Here is a 21,116-nt window from a genome sequence, read left to right on the forward strand (position 1 = left end):
CCTTGGCACACAAGTGGCACTGCTTACCTTTCCTGACATGTGGTGCTGTGGCCAATTAAGATTTGTAACCTCTGAAATATTTCGCTGACAGGACCTGGGGAGGCAGAACTGCTGTTTTTTCAGCCTTGCATGTACAAACTCTGCTGTTTAAAACCCAGGATCTTATAGCCAGCATTTAATTGAGTATTTCTGTTTTCTTTTAGACTGGTTCAAACAGCTCAGGACCTTGGTTTCAGTATTCTGACTGGATATTATGCTAGGCTCTGAGTGCTACTAAGAAGGTAACTTCAAATGCCATTTATTTTGCTGAATTCAGTGGGAGAAAAGCTATGGTGCTACATGCTCTGTGTATTTTAAAGGAATATATTGTACAGCAAAAAAAAAAAAAAAAAAAAGTGTTTTTCCCACTTCAATTAAGGGCCAATGAGCACAGTGCTGTGCCAGCTTGTGATTTACTGCTGATCCATCCTCCTTTTGTATTTTGCCACAAATACTGGAAGAATTTCAGCTCTTCTCCAGCATTAGAACAGGTCCATCCTTCCCCTGCAGGATATTTCATTAATTGCAGTGGTACCTTGATTATTACAACATGTTCATTCATCATTCAGGACTTCAAAACGTTTCTCTGTTTTGTCTTCCAGGTGTTGTAGCCAGCCCTCAGAAGGGTCTGTCCTTGATGCTGTGGAAATGGGAGCAAACCTTTTGATCTTGTTATTGTTGATGCTTCAGGAGAAGGTGTCCAACGCAAATTCAGAGCAAAGTAGGTGTGAGAGGAGGGAGGGAGGGAAGAGCAAGCTGAGGTGAATAATTCACTGAGCAATTAGGAGAATCTGAGGGCTGAAAGATGAGTCAACACCATGAGCTGTTTTCCTTAGGCTTGGAGAGAAGCACCTGTGAGCCCTGGCGCCGTTCCTGACCAGGTCATGTTTGTCCTGCTGCTGCACCATCCAGCTTGCAGTTATTTAATCCAGTTTAGAGAAAGGAAGTGAAATGTTTTAGCTGGTTTCCTAAGGAAATGAGGCTTAAGCAGTCACTCCACATGCCAAATTTGACAGAAGTTTGTGGAAGTCAGCATCTGGGATCCAGAAGAGAGACTCAATTCATGTTGATGCTAGGCAGAAGCAAGGCAGTGGTCATCAGGATGGTTGGAATGCACAGAGCTGGACTAGTCACAACAAGCACTGTTCCTTGCCAAGGGAGCCAACAAGCCCAAAATTTTATGTAGTAGGGGAAGGAAATCTGAGTATTGAAGAGGAAAAGCCAGGAGGGAAGGAGCTGGGATTATGACAATCACAGAAAGGATGAGATGAGGCCGAAAACCATAGGGTTAGGCTAGGAGATATATGAGGTGTAAAGGTATTGTGGTGGGGGTGATAGAAGACCTGAGGAAACAGAACTCCATAGAAAACAAATTTTCTACAGCTCCACATTCTGCAGCAATGCTTTTAAATCCTGAGACAGTGTGAAAGAAGAAGAGAATACAATATTAGCTGATAATGTTCCTGCTTATAGGGGATTTAGAGGGGAACTGAGATGAAAAATTTTTTTCTTGGTGATGCTAAGGCCAGCTGCTTGTAGGACCATGGGTTCAAGATGCTTGAGGTCAGTTTCCAAGTTACTGGGGCATCTAATTCAAACAACTCCTCCATAACTTGAAAACTTAATCACCTGCAATTTAGATTGGTCCATCTGCTGCAGCACCAGAGTGATGTACACATCACTGCATTTCAGAGAGATGAGGGATTTGGCATGAGGCAGTGAGAGGGGATTGAAAAAAGAATGCAGGAATGCATAGGGGACCACGTACAAATCATGTGTGATGAAATAACACTGCCCTGGTAAATAGAGATGGCTTCAAGGAGTGAGAAGTCAGAGCTTCAAACAGCAGAAACAGTCCACGTGAGATAGGTGAAGGGAAGATGAGCATTTCTTGGATGGAGAGGGAGCAATTCTGGCAGCAAAGGCAGGCCTGAGTGGGTAATTGAAATGTGCTGCCGAGCACACAGAACCAGCCAGGGGATGAGGCTGAGCTCTCTGTTGTTCTGTTTTCTTGTGAGGTGACAGAAACAAATCTATTGAACTTGGAGAACACATTTAAGTGCCTTTTGAATATTTTTCTGTTAATGACTCTCCTGGCAGTCCTTCAAAATCCATCAGCTTGTTGGTTTAAAGAGCTTTTTTTATTAACACACTCTCCTGAATCACTTTCTGTTGTTCTCTTTCAAAAGGTGGGGGAAAAAAGGTAAAAATATATGAATTAAAACCCCCTTGGTCTTTCTAAGAGGAGGAGGATTTGCCATCTGTGCAGGTGATAGATGAATTTGAAATATGATCTCTTAGCTCTATGGCAATTCTGAACACCTTGATGGGACCCAACCATTTAACATATTCCTACTGGTACAGAAAAACAAATCTTTTTTTTCAGCTTCATGTGTTTGAAACTGCAGCTTAAGTAGTTTGCCATAAAAGCAAGAAAGTATTTTAAAAAGGGATGTATTGTTGAACAAAAAAAAAGAATTAATAAACTGGAGGTGAAGTCCATGTGCAACCTATTAAATTATTCACGATTTAGACTGTGTTCTCAAGTTTTACACACCAAAATGTCTAACCTTAGACGTGCAATGTAATCAGCAGGTCCCCAAACGTGTAATAATGTTCTTCATAGGGTTCTTCTTCTTGTTTGCACAGCTGCCAGATGGTGTGTGCCATATCCCATTTCACCACGTTGTTATTATTATTATTATTTCTGTCTCAGGGCTGGTGAGTGCTGCAGGCCGGATGGGATATTTCACACTCGGAGCTCGTCTGTGAGTTTGAGCCATGTATTAACAAAGGTTGGATCTCTGGAAAGCCCCAGACTGGGCAAGAACTTCAGTTGTGGAAAGTGTCAGTTCTTTGGGGCAGGTGGTCTTAATGCCTGTCCTTGAAACTCCCAACAAGCTTAGCCCAGAGCCTAACTTTCTCCTCCTTCAAACCTCTCCTGAGTTTCTTCTTGTCCCGTTAAAAGCCCACTCTGTCAAAATCTGTCGTGGAATCACAGGATAAGTTGGGTTGGAAGGGACTTTTGAGGATGAAGCTCCCCTTACAGTGAGCATCTTCAACCAGCTCAGGTTGCTCAGAGCCCCATCCACCAACAGTAATTTTAAACTTGACGCTTCCATCTCTTAAAACTATCCATTTCCATCCTCACCTCTGAATTCCTTAATGATCTCTCTGTGTGTGCTGTCTGCAGCTCCTGCCCCTTCAGGTTCCCCTCACATTATCTCTAAACCACCCTTGCCTACATACTTCCCCGGAACTGTCCTGCCTGCCACCCCTGGAGGTTTCCTCAGTGCAGGTTTTAGGGTGGCACCTTCATCTTGGCTCCACCTCTCCCCCACCCTTTCCTGCTGGAGATCCTCTCAGTGACTGAGACACGTTGTTTGCATGTAATCTTTGACATAACCCTAATTCTTGGCTGTGTGGGAATGGTCTCCAGACCTTCCTCCTAGAATCCCTAAATCCAAGCAGTCACATCTTCCCATCTTCTCCCTGGCCTTGATTGCTGCCACTGCACTTGGCTGGTTTGAAGTGCTGCTGCTAAAATAATACTGCATGACTTCCTTTCTTCTTTATATCATTGCTTCTCCTTTCTTAAAGAGTTCAGCTTGTAGCATTTGGGTGTTTTCTAAAATAAGTCCTTTTTCATAGCCTGCATGTGTGGGGACTCACACAATAGTAAGTGTCCACTGAACCAGAGGCAGAATCCACGTGGAGTTAAATGTACAATCCAAATTTCCCAGAAACAGGGAAAGAATGAATGAATGGTGTGCAAATCAGAGTATGGATGTTGCTGCCTTCCATTCCTGTCTATGTTGTAGCTGATCTTTATGATCTTAGGGAATTCACTTTCCATCTCTGTGCATGGTTTTTCTCCTGCACTCCGAGTTGCTTGCACAGCCCAGTCCTAATCATAGCAGAACATCCCAAAAGAAGGAGGAATGAGCAATGTTTACAGCTTTCCAGAGATGGTTTTCTCAGCCTCTCCCTGGTGTGCCTGTCTGTGCATGTCTCTGTGTGTGTTTGCTTTCACAGTCAAAAGCATTCTTGGCAAATGTAATCTCCAAGCGAAGAGAATGCTCCAGCTGTTTATCTATTATGCCTTTTGGCACCAGGGAGCCAAAAGCTGGACTCCACAATAAAGCAATCACTTGCATAGAATTTGGCCAGCTCTAATGGGAAAGGAAGGCAACAGCTATTTTAAAATATCTATTCAGTAGATTAAAAAAAAAAAGTTTTATAAAGTACATATCTTATTTTGTGCATGAGCAGGGTCTGTCCAACAGCTGAGGAAAATAACTCCTTGAAAGAGTTAGAAAGTAGATAATAAAGACACATTAGCCTAAGAAACATTTTTTTTTTCCTAGTAAACAATGAAAAAAAAAAGGCAAAAAGTGGATATGGGCTGAGGCTCATCTGAAAATATGTGAGGCTGATTTCACCCATCATCAATTTCTTGTACTGATGCCTGTCACAGCCAGTGTTGAGCTGAGAGCAGAGCATCTCACTTCATCTGCTTATTGTCATCAGATTTCAATAATCATCCTTTGCATCCCCTGGGACAAAAGGGGGCCTGATTCCTTGCACCTTAAGTGGTAATTCTTTAAACAGCTTGTATGCTGACAGAGAAATGGGACCAATTTTTAATATACCTTAGCTGTAGTGTTAAAGTTTAGGCTCATTTTTCATCTGGTGCCAGTTTTGTTCTCTTCAAAGTCATTCCAGTGATCCTCACGGGATTGGTCTTTCACTTCATGTGTTGCATCCTCTTTTGTGTTTGTACAAGTGACAGGATTGTGCAGCCTAAGTCTCTTGATATGAATTAGAATTTAATAATCGTAACAGTTGCCTTTCCCTCCTTCCCAGTACTCTCCATAAATTTGTATCCACGAATTTCCAGATAATTGGGACAAATTATTTAAACATAATGCCATAATCTGGTCCCTAATTATAGCCATCAAAAAGGGCTAACATTCAAATTTTCAGGACAAGGAGTGGCTCTGCATCAGTACAGAAACTTCTCTTGGCAGTTGTTTTATGAGCAGATGTGTGTGTTCAGTTTCAGGTACTTTTATAGCTGTAACCATCCTGGGCAAGGCTGGGGGACAATTGAATGTGTACAATAGAAGGTGGCATTAAACAGTGAAAAAAAGCCCTGAAGAAGAAGGGATGAAAAAAACTTTTCAATTTCCTTTATTTATTCCTTGGTCTCCCATTAATGCCAAATCTTCTCGTGAAATTACCACTGCAGTTCAAATTGCCAAGTGTTAATGAGAATTTGCAGTCAGGCGAGACTCAAGCCTTATATTCAGAGCTGAGGTGTAGCTGCAGGATAAGTTTGAAGGACCAACTTCTTCCCACTGTTTCCTTGCTGATTTTCCTAATTTTGGATCAGAGGGTCACATTTAGACTGGTAGTGGGCATAGGTGAAAAGGTGCTGGGGGATGGTTCTGTGAAGAGAAGGCATGGTCTGCCCTGTGCCAGATATGGAAACCAAATAGGTAAATATATTTAAAAAAAAAAAAAAAAATTGAGCTACTCGGGTCTGCTGTGCTGTGAATTGAAAGAAAAATAAAACTTGACCCCTGGATTGTGCCACAAAACAAATTAAAAGCGCAAATTATCCCCAAGTACTGTTAGGCTTATCTTGTACAACATTAGCACTGAAATGCACAGTCAGAGCAGGCACAAATTGATTCATATTGTGGCTTATTTTCCCCCAGTCAATAAGGTTTGCATTCATTAAAGAGATATTATGATGGCTTTTAGCTATTTTGCAACAAGTCTGTTCATTCTGGGTAAGGATCCAAGCTTTAACTCCAGAACAGAGGAATTAAAGAAGTGATTTATTGATGGAGCTTTAAAAGGAATATCTTTCTGAGCCCTGTTCAAGACAAAATTCATAGACACGAGATTGTTACTGATGATTTTTGTATCACCAAAGATTTGGAGCTCTCAATGGACCCTTGCAAAGAGTGTGTGCAGGGCCACCTCCCTGGCTGGTTTTCCTTACTGGAAGGTGAATTATCATCCTAATTTCAATGTTTGTAGCTGTAGCCCTCTAGAAATAGTAACTGAACTTGAAATTACTGCTTTGTTCTTGCGTACTTTGCAGTTAATGTTTGTTTCTGTTAGAAACATGCTCTGTCTGTGAATTAAGGTGCTCTACTGCAATGCAGAGTTTACAGCAGAAAACTTCTGCTCTCACCCTCTAGTGCCCCATTTTAAAATTAATTGGCTTTTTTTCCCTTAGCATATTTAACAGTACTGCAATCCTTAGGAGTATCATGGCAATTTTTTAAAATTATGTGGAAGATTTAAATGATTACTTATCATTAAAATAAAAATAAATACCCCATACCATCAGAATGTCCTTGGAAGTTGTGGGAAAGATGGAAAATGATCTTAATATGTGCAAGTGTTGTGTGGTTGTCACTCTACCTATAAGGATGGAGAATTGGAGTTCGGGTTTTTTTTCTAATTGAAACTGTTTTTCAGTCTCAATTTTGCCCAAAAAAAATTGATAATACAACATGGACTGGTCCCTTTCACAGTAAAACAAGAAAAAATGTGTTGAGAGGATTTTCTAATAATGTTTTTATTGAAAAATGTGAGGTTTCTGATCACTCACTTTCACAGGCAGATTCAAGTGTAACATGCATGAATTGAGTCTACAGATATATCAAACCAAAAACTCTTCTCCCATCATTAATAAGTTGGGTTTGTGATTTTGAAGTATCCTGCCCTGAAACCAAGCCTGGAACCATAATTTCATTTTTCTGAGAACCCACAAAACGTCAAGAAATCCCAGCAATTGGAAACAAAATAAAATATTAATGTATTTTAATATCCAAGTGACATAAATACAATTTATCACTCTTTGAATAAAAGCTAATGTTTAATGTTTATGCCTTCAGACAGAATAGTTGCTTTACTTCAAAGCTATGCACAATTCACATAGCCAGTGCATATCTTTTAAGGAAAAAAAAGAAGAAAGAAAATCTTGCTCTTCTGAGGGAAATATATTTACTTTGAACCATTATTTGACAGTTGAAAAATCTGCTCTATTTTTTTTTCTTAGTATGATTTTGCCATAAGAGATATTTCTAACTGGTAATGGTAAGTACAAATAGTTCAATGTGTGGCATAAATATGACTTTACAACATGTAGTTTTTGAGAATTATTGTAATGGAACACAATATGAGGCCCTGAGGGTGAGCACTATAGAAAATGGTAAGAAGAATTCTGAAAAAAAATTTGGATTTCAGGAGGGTGCAAGTATCTATTTTTGTGCATGGGTTTGAAAATGTGAGAGTCATAGAATCTAACTGGATGCAACAGTTTTGTCTTCTAACTGTGAAATTCTCAGAGCTTTTTTGCTTGTTGCTCTGCCTCTTATGGAAATGGTACTTTTCCCTTTTCAGATAATTTAGTTTGTGAACAGTTCTTGTTTGAGAATTGCTGTCCCCTCTTCCTTTCCCCATTTTCCCTGCCATAAAAAAAAATTCCCAAAGAAACTGACTACAACAACAGAGCAAACCTTTTGTAAAGCACTCTCTTAAATAGATAATCTGCCAAAAGAGAGAAGAGGAATTTCACTGCCATTCCCTTGCCCCTGGTATGTGCATCACGGTAATCGCTGACCAATTTCTTGTTTTAAGTGTTTATTCCAACTGTTGTTTTCTCCAACTGTGTTATGCAGCCCTGATAGAGGAAAAAAGAGGAAAATCCTGGCTAGCCTGAAGGTGAATTTTCTCAAAAAAAAAATCACTGCTCCCTTTTAAAAGCGCACCAAGTCTGTAAATGTTCTCCTAAAAGTTGAAAACTGTTTATTTGATGAGGATCCACGGCATAGCTGCCTGATTCACTTCCCAGTTCTTCACTGACCTTTTGACTTCCTTACTGCTGCACGACACAAATTGTGTGATCCTGTCTTCATGCTGTTTCTTTTTGTCATTAGCCGTGATTCATTTTCTCTGTGACTTGTCAAACTTGAGTTATTTTTAATCCTTTGCTGGGCCTCCCTAAAGGCATTATATCATATCTCCTGACACTGCACATGATCTCTCAATCCCTATTGTCCTACCCTGTTCAGATTCCTCATGTTTATTTCCTACCCCTGATAGGCTTCCATCCATTACTGCTCTTTTTAATAAATCTGCAGTTTTTGACAATCTACAGCCACTTTCATTTTTCCAAACAATTTGTATGAATCCCTTAAACAAAATCAGTCACAGTAACAAATCCTTCAGGGCCTCTGTTGTTATCTTCTCATTTGGCAGGAGACTGTTCCAGAACACAATTTTATGGCAAAATATTTTTCAGACAGTTTACTTTCGCCTCTCACTTCATTAGCCAGAGTAATATCTAGAAAAGTTTGCTACTCTTTTTGCTATTTTGATTATTTCTGTCCTTTTTAAATGCAGGTTGTGCTTAGCTGGGGTTTTTTTAGTTATTTACTGGCTATATTAAAGGAGAGTTCCTTCTCTTCTGCCATGCCTACAGATGCCAGGAAATGTCCCTACGATGAGACAGGGGAAATTCAGATTTGATCTTAAACAAATTTTTTTCACTGTTTAGGTATTATGGGGCTACAGGGGCAGTTCTGGGTGGACAGTTGCACTGGATGATCTTAAAGGTCTCTTCCAATCTTGATGATTCTCTGATTCTATTGATTCAAACTTGCAATATTTAAGTTAAATTCAAATCTGTTTGCCTTTGTTCCAGAAGTGATGCTGGAATTAAGCTTAAGGTTTGTTTTGTTTTTATTGATAAGGTAATAGTTACATTTTGCTGCTAAAAGCTACAAGAATTTTAACAATTCTATTAAAAGTAATCTTCATAAACCTCAGGAATTTGGGATATAATCTCACCTTTAAAAGAACCAAAGTACATTCAAAAACAGGAAAAGTACAGTTTAAACATCCAAGCAATTGTAATTCTGCTGTGTCATGACATTTCAGTCCTACTTCCACGTAAATTACTGTTTTCAGGATGTAGAAAATTATATACGAGCAGTAGAATTGCTGACATTCTTGCATGGATTTCAAAAGTCACTTTCAGTGACACTTAGGATCTGCTTAACTCACTTGGAAGAGCAGAAAATGGAACTAAAAAATAGAAGCTACTTTTCTGCTTCAATAGTCTCTGTTCAGAAATTGTTTCTCTATTTATTAATATTGTAGTAGGTTTATGAAATCTAAACAAGGAACAGTAAATTACTGATTTAAATAGGAATTAGTGTTTTGACAGCTGTGGAATATGTGTGCTGTCCAATGGAATGTGTGTAGCTCTGAAGAAAGTCATATTTTCCAAGCACCCATATAGAATTACATTGAATGTGTTTGGATGTGGGCCTGAACCAAAGTGTTTAACTGTCATGATAATATTTTTGTTGTTTTTCATTGTATTTCCTTGCAATCCTAACAAGACTCAAATATATGCAGCAAAGTTTTATGGTTTTGGTTCTTTGATTTCAAGAACGTGAATTAAAACTGTCTTTGTTATGGAATAACGGTGAAATATAAACTCAGGAAAAATCATGCTGAGGATGAGACAGGATATTAGCTTTGAAATTAATTTTGCAATGCCATGGGTTATCCAGAGTACAGAGAGCCTTCAATTTATGCTCATCTTTAAGTTACACTGGGAATTTGATTTCTCATTTCACCTAAGATGGGGAGCACTGATCAGTGGCTGTGCCTGGTACTCTACAGTGCCTGACAGTTCTCTTTTGACTACAGACAAAATAAGTATTCTCTCTTACTGAGACCTAGATTGATGCTGGGAACTGGGAGGGGGAGGTCAGAAACCTGGTGGGCTGCATGGCCCCATATCCAACCCAAGGGCTCAATCTCAGCCCTGAGAGGTTCTTGTTCTCCTCAGCTGGAGATGGTCAATGGGTTATTGAACTGTCAAAATTTCCAGCTCCTGTGTGCTTCTGTCCAAGGGTATATGTCCAGCTCTAAAAAATAGTGCTAAAATCTTCTTTTTCTAGGTTGATTTCCAATGTCAGACAGTTTGACAAACATATCAGGCTGAAGGTAGATCTGTCTGCTTTTTATGAGGAAGTGGTTGTTGAAGGAAAGCTTGAAAAGCTGTTTTGGAGGGCAACGCTTTTGTTGCTGATTGAATTGAAAACTCAGATCTTTGAGTTTCATGTGTGTTCACCCAATATCCTGCCCGTCGCTCTCGTTCAGGAATTAGTGGCTTATTTAAATATCTAGTATATTACATAGAGTGAAGTGAGTGATTTTACTTCATAAAACTAATGATATGCCCGGAAAAGATGAATTATTAGGTTTCCAAAACATGGATTAAAAACCATGGAATTAAAACAAATAAATAAATCAGCAGTGATATTTACAAGGATCGTAAGCAGCAGGGACAGGTAGGTTTTATGGTGGGTTTTATGTTATTTTTTTAGGCTGCTGTGTGGACTATTTCACCACTCTTTGGCTGTTACAAGAGTGGGAGGTGGTGCAGGAAAGGAAAGACTGAACATTTATGGGCATGGATGCATTTACCTCTTGTTCTAAGGCAGCTGAATTAGAAGGAAATGAATGTAAAAAGGCTGATGATTAAACACTTCCCAAACCTGTGGAAAATGCTCACATAAACTTCTCGGTAGTAGTGGAATGAATTAGTAAAAGGATTTCCAGCTCCCAGCCAAGCAATAGGCAGCAATAAGTTTCTTTCCTATTAGTAAGAGGCTCTTGGGCAGAACATGATCTTAATTTTTTGGAGTGTTTCTCGATCATATGAATTTATAGAGGAATACATCTTAGTGTTTCTGGTTCACATGCCCCGTCAGGAGTGGCTTACGAGTCTCAGAGCTTGATGAATATTCAGCTGGCCTTATCAGATCCTTTACTGCACTCTTTTGGAAAGCTTGTTGAATTTTATTCTGCACCTTTCCTGGTTTAGAGCTGATAAATGCTCGATATTGAAGTCATGTAAACAACGTCAATGTTTTTAAGGTTTTTCAGAGCTTAAACGCCCCATCTGATCACGTTTCACCCTTTTCCAAAAATAAACAGGATGCAGTAGATTTTTATTATCTTCTGTTCCAAAACTATGTCAGATTAGCTGCAAAATAACTTTTGTTTGACAATGTTGTATAAATACTTTTTGCTTGAATGGTAGTGGTACCAAAAGATTTAAACCCAAGAGCTTTGAAGTATTGTCCAATTGTCTCAGTGTATACAGCATTAAGAAATGTTTTAAGTTTTGTAGCTTTGAAGGGTGTCTTAACATTAAGCAAAAGCTGGTGTGCTTCTGCACCACATGGAAATGAGGAAAAATTCAAAAGCACTTTTCTTTTTTGATAGTCCTTTATTGGGTGATGCTGAGTGACCACTTCAAAGATGAACCCCCTGCATTTGTGTGTTTGCACAGATCTTAACTCCGGCCCAACTGGGACCTAAGGAACTGATGCAATACAAAAATGACTGCTGGAGTTCTTGGGGAAAAGAGCCATGTTTTAAATCACGCTTCTGTGAAATTGGAATCTTAGTCACTTATTGTGAGAAATGATGGATTGTACGAGTTGCTTTTTACAAAATAGCAGGAAAGGTTATTTCAGAAAAAAGCAGAGAAAACTCAGAAAAGGGAAAGCCAAAATGTATCTTGATATCATTATTGAATTTGGTAGCAGAAAGAAGAAAAAAAAAAGACAAAACTAGATGTAAAAAAACCCAAAAGACATCAATAAGTCTTTGAAAAAAACCTGAAAGCTGTGTGGATTTGCAGCTTAAATAGAAAATCTTTAAAATATCCTTTGAGTTAAACCACATTGGCTGATCCCACCAGCATCAGGAGCTTTAATAAGACCATCAGTTTTCAAATCCATTGGCAGTTCATCAGGTTTCCTACTGGTGTCAGTGCAGTGGTGGTGCAGTGTATTGAAATTCTTGCACTATTCCCATTCCAGCAGTTTACATTTATTCCTGCATTTGCAGGGGTAGGGACAGTTTCAGGATGGGTCTTTAGCCCATATAAAGCACTTCAAAGGAAAATCACTTAGAATGAGCCATCCTTTTAATTTTGTCACTTTTTGCAATGAGGGAACTTTGGAAAAGAAGCCTGAGGATGAAAGCAGCAAATAAAGCTGTGATAAAAGCCTTTAAATATTCACCTGCCTTTCAAACACTGCATGCTCTGTGACCATTGTCTTCTTACCTCGAGATACCATTCATCTCTGGGAATTTTTACCTCAAACCTTATGGAAATGGAACAAAAAAGTTGAAGGTTTTGAGTAATATCTGGAAGTATTATTTTAAGGGAATGTTGAATTTGATAAAAAGGGTTTTTTTTTCTTTTGAGCGGTTGAAATATGATTACATTTTACAGAAATGCTCTATAATAAGTAAAGTAATAACTTTAAAAAGTTTATTACATTTTCTGGTAGTCTCCCAAAAAAAAAAAACCTCTTAGAAACTTTTAACAGTGTGGGATAATAGATATGCTCATGATGGGTAAAAATGACGAACAGAACAAGCAGGAACAAAAGTACTTTTTGTGCTTGAGACTCTTGGATGGAGTTTCAAAGCAGTCATATTATTCCTAGATTATAAACATTCAATAGCATCAAAGAATACATGCTCAGCATATGGATACATACATTCATTATAAATAATTTATTTTCTTCCCCACTGCTCAAATATTATTTTTTAAAAAATTGTTGAACTTTTATTTAATTCTGTGAAGTGTTTCCTTTTTTTTTTTTTTTTCAGAAGTGCTTGTGAAATTTATGCCAGATGGAGGGCTTACAAAAATATCTGTGCAGCGTGGTAGCCACTGCCAGTGATCCAGAAGTGCTCAACTCCATTAATCTCACATTAAAGCTATAGATAATTTCCTACACAGATAAAAATGACAGGCAATATAAACTCAGAGCAGTCTTACCAGAAACAGAGACTTTTGCATGGTATTTGGTTTCTCATTGCTTGTTTTTGCATCCTTCCCAAAAACACATGAATTTCAGTGGTCTAAGACTTTGTGCCAGTACATAGAAACCAGTGGAAAAAAATTCCAAAGGGAAATTTTGTTTGATTTTTCTGGATATTTATTCTGTGCAGAATTTTCTGTTTCCCAGGGGCTTTCTCTTTTAAGTGAAGCTGGTCTGGTTGAGGGGTACAGATTTCCTGTCCTTGTCTCTGTAGGTTTGACATCACAACAGCTCCTGGTGCTTTCAAAGAGAGAGAGAGGGTGGAAAGCCCAAAGAGACTCAGCCCCTGCATCTCAGCTGTGCTCTTGACTGGCTTTTTAGGGAAAAGGAGATAAAAGAGGCCTGGAAAAGAGGGGCTCTCATGGAAGAGAGGAAGGGAGCACGAGGGAATATCTCAGAATTATGGAGCTCCTCCCATGCCAGCCCCGGGGTGCCATCAGCAATGATGGTACCACCACGGTGGGGTGGAAATGCACGACAAAATCTTTGCTCTCTGTGTGGGGCTGTGAGAGATGCCTGAAGAAACCTCTGTCCCCAAGCACTGAATTTTATTTACTTTTAATCTGGTTTTTAGGCCAGCATCAGCTGCCACGTCCTGGTTGGGCTGTCCTTTTCTCTCACAATTAATAATTTGATGAGATCCAGAGCAAAAGTTCTGTTCACATTCGGGAGAGGAGCATGAAAGTGCCTTTGCCAGTATTGTGCTTTCTGGGTGCTCTTCTCTTAGGTGGGCACTGTGCATAAGAACTAATTTGGCTTCTACCTCATTTCTAATTTCTAACTCCTAGTTGAAATGCTAGATTTCCTGCATGACAGGCCTATCACTCTGTCCTGGATTCCTTATTTAACTTGTCTGAAACACACGCTGTCTCCTTTTTCACTGTCTTTTGAAATATCACCCTTTTAATGTGAAGGGGCTGCTTCTAGGGGGGAACTTAATTGCCTTTTTATTTTCACTCTTTTTTTTTCCCCTGAAAAAGGGAGAGCATTCTCTTTGATTTTGCTGCCTTTGGATGCTTCAAGCAGCTTGGAGTGAGAACATTTGAAGCGATGTATTGACGTTTCAGATGGATCACTGGCAGCCTTTCATGGCTACCGGTGCCAAGCTGTGGTTTGACAGAGTGGTCTCCACCGAGTTGCTTTGTAAAAACCGTGTTGTGGTGTGAGGTGTTCTCCTAATATTTCATATTTAAAGCCAAAATAAATACTCAGAGAGAAGTAGCTAGAGATTATTTGTGTGCACTGAGGTTAGGAAAGGTGGGCCTGCAGGTGGAGGGGGATGATTTGTCTGTGGAGAATGTCCTGCTGGTTTGGAAGAGCAGTTCCCTGCTCCACACCATGAGACACACAGGTGTCCCCAGGCTGTGTGCTCCTCTCACTCTGTCCAGGGTGGGAGCTGATTTTCAGTGTTCAGCAGGTTCTGTGTGTCATGGGCTGAACTGGTGATCTTGTTGCCACCTGTTTCTGACCTGATTTTGGCCAGGATAAGCTGTTGCATAATTTTCCCCCCTCGCTTAGACGTGGCACCGGAATGTGCCACTTCCTTGGACCTCATTGTTGGATTCAGTCTATTTTCAGTGTCAGGGATTTCAAGTCCTAATGTGAAAAGGTAGTTTTGATTTTACTGTGAAAAGTGGTGTCTGAAGACAGCAGCAGTTTTTAAGGAGCAGAAGTTGGGAAAAAAATTAAATTACAAAGCCCCTGGGTGGCTTTATACAACGACTTATTTTGCAACTTTCCTTTTGGAGAGTATCACCACATCATAAAATTCATTTCTTGAGTTTATTTTTGCCATTTTTAGGCACCTGCCCATTGTACATGACATGCAGCTGACAGGGGAGAAGGAAATCAATAAGGGGAAGAGTAGGCTGTGTTCTTTCTGGTACCAGCTTGTTTTATGCATTCATTTTGTATCCTCAACCCTTTTTCCTTCTCCTGGAAGCTGCTGGCCCACATCAACCAAATCTCTTGGGAGCAGCAAGTCCCAAAAGGATGTGGCTCCTGTGTCACCAGGGAATCTTCCTCCTTGAGAAGGAGGAGGGAGGGTGGCAGGAGGAGATAGTTTCAATGACAGGGAGAAGGAGTCCCTGGGCATTTTTTTGTTTGTTTATTTGTATTTGCATTTCACATGGAATAACTGTTTTGGTTTTTAATGATGTGTGAGGAATGTTGCCAAAAATAGAAAACATTCATTTGAATTTTCAATGAAGCTGATTGTACCTCTCTTCCATTTAATTTCCATGAATATTCTAAGGAATATAAAGGGAATATTCACTGGAGCAATAAATGTTATGTTAATTCTGTGGGACAAAAATGGGAAGTGAGTTTCGAGTTCCAAATATTTGCAACAATAATCTATTTTATGCAGTACCCATTCAAAAACAGGCTTAATTTGCATTGAAGTCAGAGACTTGAGGGTGTCTCTAGACTTCCGGGTATTTGTACAGCTTCTGCAGAATCAGTGCCTGAGCTGCAAATCTAAAAGACATCAAGCAAGATCGTGCCTAATGAAAGTATTTCAAATTTTAGAAAAAAAGGAGAAAAAAATTTAATTGTTGAAGTCCAGACAAACAGTGAGATGTCCTGGTTGTGTAAAAGTTTTCGTTGGACTAATCCCATGCTAATTTTTGTTACTGCCTTGAATATTCTGATAGTGCTTTGATTTTTTTTTTTTTTTTTTTTTTTTCTTAAATTCATTTGGACAAGGGGAAATTTTCCCAGGAACTTTTGCACTATTTGCTGGTGTCTCCAAACAGAATGAGGAGCGTGACAAAAAGTTTTTTTGAGTTTGGTGCTGAGACTTTGCCTCTTTCTGGCATTTTCCTGCTACTGCTGAATTTTCAATAAAAGCCTAGATCTGTTTGCATAATTATATTGACAAACAGTTATATTTATAGTAGAGAACAGACCATTAAGCTGTTTTATAATATGCTTTTGTTCTGCTTTTTTTCTGAAGTTTTCTTTTTGGAAAGAATTTTTAATAAGCAGAATTTTAATAATGCTGAATTTTGGTATATTTCTAATATTTGTTTTAGAGTTATTTTAACCCTGATTTAGGCCATTCACCAAAGCTTTTCCTCTGAGGCTTTTTCTGCCTGAAAGTTCCCCTTCAGTACAGACAGGTATTTTGACACTGCATGTGCTGAAACAGAGCGCTTTTAATTTCGAATTAATATTGCCTTTTATTTCAATTTAGTTTAAGCCTCTTGCAAGTGCTGTGATAGAAAATGAGCAGGCACTCTGAAATCTGGAATAAGTGTGCAGAGAGGATCATTTCAGAATCTATAACACATGCTTTGTTGTGCTGAAATTTCTTTCCTTTTGTAGAAGGGAGAAAGCCCAATATTTATGGGCCGCAAGATTTCATTATAGTGTCAATAAATCCTCAATGTATTATCTATATGTGAGACAAATGCTTTGAAATTTCCACACCAAACCAGCTTGATTGGCTTTTTTCCTGCCTTTCGATGAAAATGCAAATCAATAAATAGTATTTCATTGTCTTGTGTCCATAAGCTGATTTGGTAATTAACTGTATTGGATATGAGCTGTGTGGCTGAGGGGGTGCTTGCAAGGAGCAGTTGATGGATACACTCCCCTTTCACCTTTGGAGACCTCACTTTAATCCTGCCATAGGTCACACTGGAAATCAGTTTCTATAGGCATGTTTTACTCCTTAAGGCTTGTTTGTCCCCATCATAAACCCATCAGGCCACATGATGCAGCTAACAGTAAATGCCACAGACAGGCTGCTGACCAGATCAGCAGGCAGCATTGTGAAGGCTAATTCCTGTCCCTCAGCAGAATTGTGATTGGGAGCAGCCAAGCCCAGTTTGCTGTGAATTTCAGGCCCTAATCAGTCACTCAGTTACTTAGTTTTCAGCAAATGTATATATTTGAAAAGCATTTTTTTCCTCCAGTGACCTTCCTGAAACTCCTTTAAGGGCCAAAGTACAACTCTAGAAATGAACATTTTAATAAAATTGGGAACCACCCATTTAACAACATCTCTTTGTCAAAGATTCTTTGATCTTTTGGGTTGCAGTGACAAAATAAATCAATCCATAAGAATAAAGAGATGTTATTGGTGGTGATGCTGATTCCAGTGTTACCTGTGTTCCCCAGGCAGCCTGATGACCCCATCCCAGGTTGAGCAAGAGTCCCTGAGCCAGAGCTCTGCACCACATCCAGAGCCTCACAACAGGAGCTGTGCCTCTCTGAGACTTGAGTGGAGGTGAGAGGTTTATTATTTCACACATTCTGTGTGTGCCTTCATCATGCACACCCCCTATTTCTCATAAACTCCCTGCCTGCTGGGCAGGAAAAAGGAAAAGCCGAGTGGAAAGCAGGAGGGATCTGTCTGCAAGAGGCACTTGTGCCACTCACACACGCAGGTGCAACAGCCTCATCAGCTGCAGTGCCCCTGCTTCACACCGAGCCTGCATGAATAAGCTTTCCCAGATTAGCTGGTAGGCTTTCCATTTAGCATTTCAAGGTATGACTGTGTTTCTGGCATGTGGCGTAATCACAGGGAAGAGTTTTGATGGATAGCAGAGGAGGAGAGGGAGAGAGATGCTCACTGAGACCGGCTGGTGCATACAGGGTCATTTATGTCTTGTCCATAAACATATGAGGTACAAGAAGAGACCCCTGGGAGGCCAGTGACACTAATGGAAAAGTTGAGTGTGAGACTGTACAGCTGGACTTGATGGCTTTTATTCAGAGTTGTTATTAATTTAGACAAGGCAATCTAAAGCTGTCAGGAGTGCAACCGCTGCATTCACTTCTGTGAATTATCCTAGTCTCCATCACCTTAATAACAGGAACTCAGGTGTGGTTGTTTGTCTTAGAGGTGAGTCTCAACCTGCTGGGTTAACTTGTGATTTGGAAGGAAACAATTAACTTTCATTCTCTAATAAGTTGTGGGGTTTTTTTTAACATTGCCCTTTTAATAAGCTTTGTTTCACTTTGTCAGTAGCTGATCTGCTTGAGAGTTGTACAGGGTGAAGGTGTGAGCCCATATCCAATGCAAAATGTTGAGTAGCAGGCATTACCCTTTGTCTCACTAGAATGTGTATGGCCATCAGAGGCCATTAGTTCTGAAATTCCAAATATTCACAGGGATTTCTGATATTGTAAGGAAAGGTTGGCTCCAGCAGTGGTCAACTTTTGTTCTCGTTTGCAGTTACACTTAAGTACCAGCTGTAGCAGGTAATTGTTGTAACATTTTTTTCCTTCAAAGAGAGCATCCCTCACCTTGATGAGGATTGCAGCCTGGAAAGATCATTCTGATTCAGTGGTCTCAATTGTCACCTCTCTGATCTCACAAAATAGACTTTTCAGCTTTTGTGTATCCCCTCCTGCTTTCTCTGTACCTGGTGCATTCTCATCACCTCCTCCTCCGCACTGGCATTTGATTCATTGAGCTGCATTCTGATAGAGAAATCCCATATTAGCCCCTCTTCTTGGGAGACTGACAAAACCTTTGTGATAAATAAGCTTTCTCCTGAAGTTTGAAATAGCCTAGTGTATACCTGCCTTCATTTTTTTGTGATTCTGCACCTACAGGGTAGGGCAGAAAGCAGCTTCAGAATCAGGACATCTGTCACATGATATTTTTAAACTCTAGCTATGGAGAAGCACAAGTGATTTCTTGTAATGTTAAACAACAGCTAGGTTCTCTTTCCTTTTCCTTATCTAAGGAAACATAACTCACTCTGTGCCTGTGTCCCTAATTAGTAACACTTGCAAGCCTTGACCTTTCAACAGAGAGCTCAGCTCAGCCTCATCTGTAGAGAATTGCTCCTATGATGTAGCTGTGCATAATAATAAAAACAATTAAAAACCCATTAAAATGTTAAAAAAACCCACCAAAACCCAAACCACTTAAAAGCTTAGACCCAGACTTCTCCACATTTATTCGTGTTGAGCAGTAATTTGCTCTGGTAATGGTCCCAATGAGGCTGTTTTAAGATGCTGTGGACTGAAAGTAAGGCAGGCAGAGCATTGTTTAATAAATAAGCAGTTGTGTCCTTCTGCTTTGTTCGTTTATGGCTCAATGTTCTTTGTGTCCAGTTCATGATTGTTCCCTGGACCAGCCTACTTTCAACACTTTACATGTACATTTGCTCATTTGGCTTATTTTTTTCTGATTATTTCTCGTAATCTGGGGGGGGTGGTGGTGGAGGAAAGGTTGCTAAAGCACCAGCGGGAGTGAAGTGATTTTGTCCACACTGGTATCACTGCTAGGGATGACTGAAAATGTTTATTTACCAAGTGACCGTAAGCCTTTTTTCTTTTTTTATGCCACAGCCATATATTGCCAGGCCTCAATTTCTTATTTCAGATCATGAAAGTGTCCTCTGTCTGAAATAATTTTAAAATTTAACTAGCTCTTATTCATAAACATGAATTTAATATACTTATCTGTCGAGTTCGGAATAAAAACCAGCAAGCCAGACTCCAAAACCAATACTTTGTCTCTCAGTTGGTTCTGTGGTCTGAAGAAAAATAATGCAATATACAATTCTTTTCTCTCTAGTCAGAGCACTTGTCCAGGGATTTCCATGGGATTTTCCTTCTGCTTTCTCTAAACTGGACTTCTCCCTTTGTATCAATCACTGAAGAAGGAAATGGTGAATCCTTAAAACCTATCCTAAAAGAGTTGTTATTGGTTGTACCTGAAATCTGACTTGTACAGGTTCTCAGATTTCCTTATTTTCACTTTGTCTCGTGGAGAAAATAATGGGTTTCGGTTTTATTCAGAGTAGAAATTATGGTAAGCCCTGGTACCAGCTGAAATACGTTGGATTCCTTTTCTAATTAGGATGAAGCTATGCTAAAAAAATTTTTTCCACCTTGAAGGTTTTACACATTAGAGAAGAAAATTTCTGCTTTTAACAGAAGGGGGTTTACTGTTACATCAGCAAAACTGGGAACAAAATCTGTGCCTGTTTTCCTTTCTTTTCTTTTTTTTTGTGTGAAGCCAATAACACTGGTTGCCCGAATATTTCTTTATTATCATGTTCAAGAATATGAATATTACTCTATTTGATCTAGTAAATAGGGATGTTTCTCCTCAGCTCCCCCCATTTTAATTCTAAAGAAAGAGTACATTCTTTTGGTAATTTATTTTCTTTCAACTGTTTAAAAAGCACTGTTAACCCCCAATTTAGAACATTTGGGGGTTTTAAATTCAGATTCAGAGTGCCTGAAAAGAATAATGTGTCTACATTTACATTACAGATTTCTGGAACTGTGATGAAAACAAGATTAAAGAAGAAATCATTGGCAACAGAGTGCTTCAACAACTGAACTGCTGAAGTTTTTTCGGTGGAATTAAGGTATCTTTAGATGCCATTTTAGCAAAATAGTTCTCTTCTATATTGTATTCTCAATTTCAATGGGTACATATAGAAGAAAACGATGCCCTGCCACTTAAAGCGTTCAGTTTTCTAAATTTATCTATTAATGTTGGATCTCTTGCTGTTGCGCATGCACCTTATACTTTTGTAAGGGCCTTTTCCTGCAGCTGTCATGCAAATAACTGTATATTTTAGATGGCTGAGATCATACCTAACTCATCTCCCTTAAAAGCTGCCATTTCAACTCCTCCTCCCCCTGCTACTTGACCCAGGCTCTGTCTGAGCTGCTCAGCTGTGGAAACAACTCAAAAGGAAACAGATAATGATGGTAAACTGGGGTGTCATGGTTCTCTTTGTGTATGGCCATTGTAATACAGATCCAGCAGGCCAACAATGACTCATCAGTGGCACCAAGCCTGCAATTTCACTGTGTTTGCTATTTCAGAGAAGAAAAGCAGCTCACAATTACATGTATTAAACTTTCAGATGATGCAGAAATTATGATGTATATCACTTATATTATCAGTCAAACTCCAGGGAGAGGACGTCAGATCTTTATGTGGCCCAGGTGCACATTTCTTATAATTTAATCAGCTCAAAGCACCCTCATTTCACCAGAGAACTCTAATTCATGCCTTGAAAACCACACCATGCCCTCTGTCTCCTCCCTGCAGCAGTCAGTAAATTACAGCTCACCATTCATAACCCTTACCTGCATTTAATCCAGCGCCCTCTGCAAGAAGTTCAGCCAGCTCTGCTCCAC

The 21,116-nt window shown here is 39.4% G+C and overlaps 1 long non-coding RNA gene across 1 annotated transcript in view; it reads left to right on the top strand.

Annotated features, from left to right (window-relative positions):
• Window positions 1-203: 203 nt before the first annotated feature.
• Window positions 204-21,116, top strand: part of LOC125322021 — a 31,273-nt gene continuing 10,360 nt past the window's right edge. Inside the window, exons 1-3 of the long non-coding RNA XR_007201809.1 lie at window positions 204-281; window positions 642-760; window positions 20,235-20,332. This is a non-coding gene — a long non-coding RNA (uncharacterized LOC125322021). The remainder of the gene's footprint in view (window positions 282-641; window positions 761-20,234; window positions 20,333-21,116) is intronic.

Source organism: Corvus hawaiiensis, chromosome 2, assembly GCF_020740725.1.
Source record: "Corvus hawaiiensis isolate bCorHaw1 chromosome 2, bCorHaw1.pri.cur, whole genome shotgun sequence".
Taxonomy (NCBI): Eukaryota; Metazoa; Chordata; class Aves; order Passeriformes; family Corvidae; genus Corvus; species Corvus hawaiiensis.